Genomic DNA, 9,768 nt, shown 5'->3' on the forward strand with positions numbered 1-9,768 from the left:
ACCCACATCTCCTGCACTGGCAGGTGAGTTCTTTACCCCTAGTGCCACCTGGGAGGCCCCATACACGTATGTATGACCATGTATAAACCAGATAACTAATGAGAACCTGTTGTACAGGGAACCCTACTCAATGATTCGTGGTGACCTAAATGGGAAGGAAATCCAAAAAAAGAGTGGATATATGCATACATATAACTGACTCAGTTTGCTGTACATAAGAAATTGACACAACATTGTGAAGCAACTCTATTCCATTTTTTTTAAGTTCACTACTTAAAAACAGAAGATAACACAATAGTTCCAACCTAATTTTCTAAATTAGCTAATTTATTAGCTCATCTGAGAGTATATTCAACTGATAATTGTTTTTTCCCCTCACACGTACTGCCTCAAATTGAATTTGCCAGTCTCTGGTGGTGTGTTTGGGACTTTTCTCTCTGCCAAACTAAGATATTTTTTTAATGTGTTGATTAATAACCACCACCATGTTTGAGGCTTTGTAACACCCCATACAATTGTTGCTTAATAGATCTTCCTTGGCAGCCTCAGAACTTTTTTATGATCTTTCCAAATTTAAATAATTTGATTCATTATAGCATAAGGTTGAACAATAAAGCTATATGATAAGCAGATACAAAATGAAGAATATATCATCCCTGTCCTGGGGGTGCTTTGCTAGTTAGAATGGTACTAAGCTAAAGACTCAGTGCTTGAACTCAAATACACTGAGCATAAGAGTTAATTGTGCCCCCTCCCTGAAAAAGTTATGTAAATATCCTAACCTCTGCTACCTAAACATGACCCTATTTGTAAATAGTGGTTTTGCAGATGTAATCAATATAAGAAGAAGTCATCAGTGTGAACACTAATTCAGTATGACTGGTGTCCTTAAGAGAAGATGGAAGTTTAGACACACACACACAGGGAGAATGCCATGTAAAGACAGAGGCAGAGATTGAAGTTCTGTTGCCATGAACCAAGGAATAACTGGAGCTGCATGGAAAAGGCAAGGAAGGTCCCTGTCCTAGAGGCTTCGCAGGGAGCATGGCCCTGCTGACCTCTTGATTTTACACTTCGAGGCTCCAGATCTGTGAAAGAAAAAGTTTCTGCGGTTTTAAGGCACCCAGTTAGGGGCGCTTTGTTATGGCAGCCCTAAGAAACCAATGCTGTGGATACACAAGTCCTATACATAAATGCCTATGGCAAAAAGTGAGGGCTCAGAATCCTGAAAGTGATATAAAATGTGAGGAAGGCTCAGAATTGGGAATCAGAAAAGTTTCCTGGGACAAAGACACAAGATACAGATGTGTAGGAATAGCAAAATTCAGACTTATGGAAACAGGGAGCAGGCTTTCTAGATGAAGGGACAGTCAGTTGCATGGATATTGAATAGCAAAAAGGAGAAGCACAGGATGATCAGGTAAAAGGAGAACTGATTGAGGAAGCTAGAAGGACACTGGGACTCGGTGTGAAAGGTTTGAATGCTGAGGTGTTTGCTCGTAGGGAAATAAGGAAACCATTGAAGGCCTTTGAGGAGGTGAGTGATAACACTGGGACTTTGTTTTAAAAATATCACTTTTTGTAGGATAGGTTGAAGAGGAGAAAGATTTGGAGACAAGGAGACCAGTTAATAGGCTATTACAGTAGCCCAGGATACAGGCAATAAGGAATTGATCTAGGATAGCTGTGTGATGATTGAAAGAGAAAGAAATATGAATATAAGGCATTATACTTGTCTGTCTGTGTCTGCGTTCTTACACAGAGCTGTGTCTCCTTGAGGTCAGACCCCATACTGCTCTGCAGTCTGAAGGTCTGGGTCCTAATGCCAGCCCCATACCATACTAGCAAGTTCCTCTCTGGGTGTCTCTGTCTGTAGAAGGGCAATGTCAACCACATGGTTTGGTGTGAGAATGATATAACGTGTGAAAAGCCCAAGAAATGTTAATAATTGTTATGATTATGCCACTCTTAATTTTCACTGATACATGTTCTGTGTAGTGCTTAACACAGAAAAGATATTGTTAAATCTTCTGAATAAATTAATACACTAACAGATGAAATGTATGGAATGAAGTGGGCACTACTGAAAAGAGATAACAAGGGATTAGTTGATGGAACAGGCACTAAAGAGGCAGAAGGGAATTAAGGGAATCAAAGGAAAAATTGGCCTTGGAAAGATAAAGGACTTTTTGCCTAAGTATGTATACACATTTTGAAAGCCTTTGAAAATCAAGCGTTTTAACTACTCACACTTGGTAGTTTTGGTTCTTGATCTTATTTTTTGCTGTTTCAATATGACTAAAGGTACACATAGCACATCAGATGGGACTTTCTCCAGATCAATGAAGATAGAGGAAAACCTACTTGTTACATCCTGAGGGCATGCTGTTTTACTTTCTAAATGGAATGGGGCATAGACAGTATTTACAAAGGTCACAGGATGCTTTTTAATAAACATGCATTATTTGCAATATAAAGAGAAGAATTAAATCATTACAGATATTAAAATATTTCCATCTTCTAAAGCTCTACAGTAGATTCCATAAAACACAGCGTATAGTAGCTTTACTTGACATTTAAATTGTTGCTTTCTTGACTTGACAGTTGGGGCACCAGTATATTTATGCCACTATGTAATTGGTCCTCATTGCCTACAACTAGATGAGGAGTTAACAGCAATATACTTAATAATGACCCTGCCAGGAATAATTTAATATAGTATATGAACTATTAAGGTATCAGTATCATGTGTTAAGAAGTAGTATCTAAGATAAATCTAGTTAGCAGCATCCAGGAGAAGAGCTCTGGGAGAATGGAAGGCTAAACTGTATTTTCATAGTCTTCATATTTTAGAATAGGATTCCTATCAGAGTTAAATGTGGGCCATTTCAGAATCAAAAACAATAGAAAGGTAGAGTTGGAAAGGAAATTAAAGATTCCTTTCAATTCTCTAATGGGTAGCATTAGAGAGGCCAGGAAATTTGCCCAAGAACATGAAAAGGAAGAGCCGGTAGGACTGTGCTGGTTCACTGTTCTAAGGCTGGCATTGTGAAGGATCTGGTGTTCAGTAAGTTCCTGTGTGTGTGTGTGTGTGTGTGTGTGTGTGTGTGTGTGCGTGCGCGCGCGCGCGCATGCTCAGTCGAATACGACTCTTTGTGACCACATGGAGTATACCCTGCCAGGCTCCTCTATCCATGGAACTTTCCAGGCAAGAACACTGGAGTGTGTTGCTCTTTTCTACACCAGAGAATCTTCTCACCCAGGGATCGAACCGATGTCTCTTGCATCTCCTGCACGGGCAGGCAGATTCTTTAGCACTTCATCACCTGGGAAGCCCCTTCAGTAAGCAGTTACCCTGAGAAAACCAACTAAATAAACGCTTGATCAAAACTCTTGTATTCTTACAGCTCAAACATTAAACATAATTATGCCTTTCCATTTTGAATGAGGAATTACAAAGAATACGTAATATGCCATCTTTTTAAACAAAAAAATTATTTCCCTCTAATAATGCTCTTTAATATTTCTTAATGTCTAAGAAAAAAACTAAAACAAAAAGTGCTAAAGTGAACTTAAGGATAATTTGAGCTACCAAAAACGATCATTTTAAGTGAGTCCACCTAAACTGAGAATGAATAGTTTTATATTACATTATGTAAAAAGATCAATTATCTTTAACCTTGAAAACTGTAACTATGACTTATGAAAATAAGGTGATTTAATTTGTATCTTTAAACTTCTTGTTATAATTGCAATTTTGCACTAATTTTTCATACAATGACTCAACTATTCATTGATTTGTATAAGAAATATTTATTCTAAGAAAATTGTGTTATGGCACATTCTACCCTTCAGATCTGAATTTCATATCACAGAAGGAAAGAGGCTCATTTCTGTTTTCAAGATTCACCTTTTAGCCTTTTGGTTTTCATATCACTCCCTAGGGAAAGCCCATCACATACAAACCATGTTGCCTCTTCCCTCCGACTTGAGTCTCACATTTTATGGGCTGTGTACAAGAGCCAAGTGGTTTTCCCAGGTCACTTTGTAAAGCTTGACTCTTGCACTTTCACTCTTCAATCAAGCCGAATTGTATTGTTGGATAACATAGCAACTGATAATCTTCAAAGCACTGACTGATTATATGACAAGATGCTGACTGACATCAATACTGGTGATAAAAAAGGAAGGATATTCCACTGGGCATTAATTGTTTTAGTGCTTAGTTACTAATTAGTATTTTTAATTTAAAAAGTATTTTATATTGAAATATAGTTAATTTACAATGCTGTGTTCATTTCAGGTAATCACAGCCATGTGATTTAGTTATATATTTGTCCTCCTTAACACAACATGATTCTCTATTTTCAGATAACAAATAATGGATGATACTTTTGAACACTTACAGGAATCATATGATGTTTTATATAAAGTTTCAGGGGATGCACTGTTTGTGTTCAAAGTATCACAGACATCACATTCAAATGGAATTTTCTGAAAAGCATTAATTACATTTGAATCATCTTAGAATGATAATCCTGCCTCACTTCAATATCCATCAGCAAAACTGTCTAAAGACTATTATCTCTGCTACACCTCACTTCTCCAGATTCACCCATCAAATTAGTTTTTACAGGAAGTTTCCACTTTTCCAAGTGAATCAAGTTCAGAGTCCATAAGATAAAAGGAATTTAAACTTAAAGAATATGACCTTTCTTCCACTAGCCTCTAAGAATAAAGTTCTCCCAACCTATTTTCAGTTTTAATTTCACTTTCTAAAGGCTTAAGAGTGATTTCACCAACAGATACGTACTCATTGAGACAGCCTTTTGGGACAAGATGAAAGTTATGCTATGTGGTTTAATATACTAGTATTTATATAATTTATATAAAATTATGTATATTTGTTTTCTTCCCTAAACTGCACTTTAAAAGTGACAGGCTGACTTCTTAATGGTAGGAATTATAAGCCTTCAAATATCCTAAATGACTACATACTACTTGCATATCCGATCAGATCAGATCAGTCGCTCAGTCGTGTCCAGCTCTTTGCGACCCCATGAATTGCAGCACACCAGGCCTCCCTGTCCATCACCAACTCCCGGAGTTCACCCAGACTCACGTCCATCGAGTCGGTGATGCCATCCAGCCATCTCATCCTCTGTTGTCCCCTTCTCCTCCTGCCCCCAATCCCTCCCAGCATCAGAGTCTTTTCCAATGAGTCAACTCTTCGCATGAGGTGGCCAAAGTACTGGAGTTTCAGCTTTAGCATCATTCCTTCCAAAGAAATCCCAGAGCTGATCTCCTTCAGAATGGACTGGTTGGATCTCCTTGCAGTCCAAGGGACTCTCAAGAGTCTTCTCCAACACCACAGTTCAAAAGCATCAATTCTTCAGCGCTCAGCTTTCTTCACAGTCCAACTCTCACATCCATACTTGCATATATCTTGACAATTTATTATAGCCAAAACAAACAGAGACTATAAGTTGAATAAAAGTAATTTTTCCACCTTTCTTATATAACTTATCTGGTTGTGTAACTTACAGAGAAAGATTACTTTAGAAGAGTCCTAGTTTAAGATTTATTCAAATACTAAGAACCACAATCCTAACAGCAAGAAATGCAAATCCCTGTGATTATTCTCCATTCAGTACAGAGAAAAAAAATGTTTTCTGACTGGTCTGTTTTATATAAAATCTGACAATACAGTTTCATTTATCTTTCCACATAAATTTCAAGATAAGTATTCTGAAAGTCTTTTAAAAATTAGTATACAAATTAGTATATAAAAATGACTTGACACACAACATTGGCAATAACATTTGATGAGCTTTCCTGTAATTAAGAAGAACCACTCTTTTATTTCAACTTAATTTAGCTGCAATCTAGCAAGTATTTATTAAGCAGCTGCCTCAAAGTAGGAACTGTGGAGATGTGAAAGAGTATAAAAGTTACTTCCTCCCTCAGATTATAATCTGTGGAGGAAATAACGCTTACGGATCTGAAACGATCACAGATTTAAGAGACGAGTTATAGTTGGCTCAAAATTGAGAGACCCTCCAGACAGCTACCTGCTGCTGCTGCTAAGTCACTTCAGTCGTGTCCGACTCTGTGCGACCCCATAGACGGCAGCCCACCAGGCTCCCCCATCTCTGGGATTCTCCAGGCAAGAACACTGGAATGGGTTGCCATTTCCTTCTCCAATGCATGAAAGTGAAAAGTGAAAGTGAAGTCGCTCAGTCATGTCCAACTCTTCGCAACCCCATGGGCTGCAGCCTACCAGGCTCCTCTGTCCATGGGATTTGCCAGGCAAGAGTGCTGGAGTGGGGTGCCATCGCCTAGGTGCCCCCAACTCTTTGGTGCCCCCTTCCTTTTAATATGTAAATACTGCAACTTTACTTTTTCTCATGTGCTATGAAAAACCCAATCAGCACTCCACTAGATGGGAATCATTGATGAAGCATTTCCCCCAGTGTCTTTTGGCTTCAGTTTTCTGATTCTGTTCTTGAATAGTATACACTCAACATCTCACTTCCGCAGCTGCTGCCCTTGGTCTGCACAGCTTTGCTCCCCGCTCACCACCGCTTGGATTCCTTCACTCCTTCAGGATACTGCTAACACAGGACAGAGGTTTCCTTAAGGTCTGGCACAGTGGAAGGTGGGGCTTTTGGCACAGGACACACATTAACTTAGAGCTAATAAGTGTATATATTCTTCAGCCTGTCCCAGGCATGGGTAACATCTCACTGTCCATGCTCCCTTAGAGATATTAGCTACATTTTTTCAGACTCCATGTCATCTCTTCTCCAGTATTTCCAACTTCCTACCCTCTCTTATACACAACCTCAGGTAATCCATATTTCTGCTCTTTAATTTTAAGAATTTGGCGATCTTTCAGTAATCTATGCTACAAGGAAGCTTCACTATTCCCAAAGAGTCTATTGAGTTTTTTCCCTAAAAAAAGAATCATCTCCCCTTACATGAAAAAGCTACTTGTCTAGTATATGAAAAGTGGTTGTAGTCAATTCCTGCTTTGCATATAAATTTTCATCTTCAGATTTCATGAGCAAGGGAGGATCAGTAAAAGAGAGTTATCTGCAAGCTGACTTGTCCATCAGGCTTCGTGCAGAACGTGGGAACTGGGCCAAATGCAAGGGTCACTGGTATCTGAGTCGATTGAAAAGAGAAAGATACACAGCAGAACAAACAAATATGAAACTGTGCGTGATTCACGTGGGAGAGTGAGAGAATTAATGAGAATTGAGAGGTGGTGAATGGCATTTGGTAGCCAATTATAGCATAACTAGAGAGCATGAAAAGAATTTTAAACTTGGAACAATAGAAAACAAGAAATAGGGACTTTGTGGGATTCCTTAACAGAAGTGTGGGTGAAGAAATCTTTGATGTAACAGAGATGGGTTGATGGAATAAAGGCCTCCAGCTAAGACGTCAGTCCATATGATATAGCGGTAACTATGAGGGGAGACAGGAAATGTGCCAGCCTGGTGATCCTGGAAGGGAGGACACTTGTGAGAATTGAGAAATAATGCTGCACACAGCTACACAATCCTGATGCATTTAGCAATGAGCTGGGACAGAGAGGTGGATAAGAGAGAAAGAGCTATTTACCCTCCAAACAGCAGGGGTTGTTATCAAAGCTACAATTTAATGGTACTTTTCTACTCAGTTTGCCTCTCAAGATTTTTCCTTTGTACCTCTCTAAACGTATGTAACACTGTTAGCATAATTTTAAAATATGTGTACATCTTAATCTTTTACAAACTATTTTTGTTGTTTTTTTAACAAAGCCAATAAATGTTGATTGAACAAAATGTGTAAAAGAAACATAAAATAAAACCATCAATGATCCATCATCTAGAGATATACCTGCTAATATTCCTTTGGTAAATATACTGTATTTTTAACAGGTTAATGTTGTTTAATTTTGTCTTCCGCATAGTTCACTTGTATTGTTTTTTAAACTATGGCTTCTTCAAAAGTTTTCTTAAAAAGACCAATTCATTAAGCTTTCTGTCCTTCGGTTTCCCCATTTAAACCAATAAAGAAAAGAACACTTGATATTTTCTGGGTATTGCCAGGGCAGAATGGTTAAAGAAGGGAAAGTGGGAAGACACGTTTCTGAGAAAGACTTTCAGTGACAGAAATGTATCTCAGGTTTTGTGATTCCATTCTTTTTGGCCCATGACATTAGCCTTCTCAAAAACTTGATGTTTTTAAATGATTCATGTTTAATAAAGAGAAGCATTGGGAATGTATATGAAGGCAAGAAAAGATATTTTGTACCTTGAATTTTCACTGACTCCAAGATCTGGAAACGCTTGTTTTTTTGGTACTAGATTCTAAAGGGAGGTTTTCTTCCTGCCTCCTATGGTAGCCAGGAATGAAAACCATAATAAAATACACTATTTGAAATCAAAGGCAACAGAATATTCTGGGACATCATTTATTTTATTTAGTAACTCTCGCTATAGAAAACTCAGTAACTCCTACAGGGACCTATTCTTTAGAATGGAGAATTATTTTCTGTCCATAAATGATGACATTATTTCTAAAGAAGAATGACTTACCATTATCTTCTCAGGGTTCTAAACACAGTCCAATTTAAACTCTACTATAAGTTGTAAAACAATATAACCATTGCTTTTCTACTCTCAGTTCTGAGAATAAAATATATTGCTTATTTTCAAAAGTTTTATAGACCTTAACTACTTCCTGGAAATAAAGTGTCTAGGAAGAAAGAAGGAGCTACCTTGGTTAAGTATCTTGGGGATTTGAGATGAGATGTGCTGAAAATTTGTCAATAACTAGTGCATTGACCTTAGGAAGGCCATTTAATCTCTCTATATTAAGACTTGATGCTAATATGCTCTCAACTACTCTTCTCATTTAGCTAAGGCATCACTTACACAGAATATTAGGAGAAACAAAAGAAACAATGGTTTTTAAGCACAGAGCCTATAAAAGAGTATCTACATGCTAAGCAGAGTTACCCACCCCTTATACAGAGAAGTCAAGTTGTCCAAATGACCCATGGAATGACTTCACTTCACACATTTGGAAATAAGATGCCTAGTTATCTCAGAGCAAAACAAAATAGCCACACTTTTGACCTTTTCAGCATTCCAAAATGCTTAGGAGCAATCAATTTGTTTATTGCTTACAGTAAACATATTGCCTCAAAGACATACAATTTCACTTCTTAGAAAGAGGAGAAATAGGTCAAAGTCATGCACGTGCAGTTCTGCGTGAGTATCCACTGATGCTTTCAAATTAGAGAGAACTTTCAAGTCATAATCCTCAGCCTCCTGTTCACCTTCCCTTCCCTTGAAGAGGCTCTCACTCTAGAACTTCATGCCATGCAGTGCTTTGATTTCCATGAGCTGAAAAGGGCACCCATCCCAGAACACACCTAGAACATACCAAGACAAGGAGGGCAGAGGATAGGCAAAAAAAGAACCAGCTATAAATCTGTCATCTGGTCCTGCGACTTCCAGCATAGCCTTAAAATTTTAACTTTATATTCTCAGCAAAACCACTTTTCAGAGTTGTGCGCTATCAACTTACAGTTTAAGAAGAGGGCTATTGTTCATGCATTGTGAAAGGGAACAAAAGTTAGGTCACCAGAGGGCAACGGGTTTATTCTTGCTTATTTTCTGATAAGTAACAAACATTTATTGAGTACCCACTATATGCACAGTGCTGTGCTTGGTCCTCCTGGGAAAACATGAAGATACAATAGGTTTCAAG

Source organism: Bubalus bubalis, chromosome 7 (assembly GCF_019923935.1).
Source record: "Bubalus bubalis isolate 160015118507 breed Murrah chromosome 7, NDDB_SH_1, whole genome shotgun sequence".
Classification (NCBI taxonomy): Eukaryota; Metazoa; Chordata; class Mammalia; order Artiodactyla; family Bovidae; genus Bubalus; species Bubalus bubalis.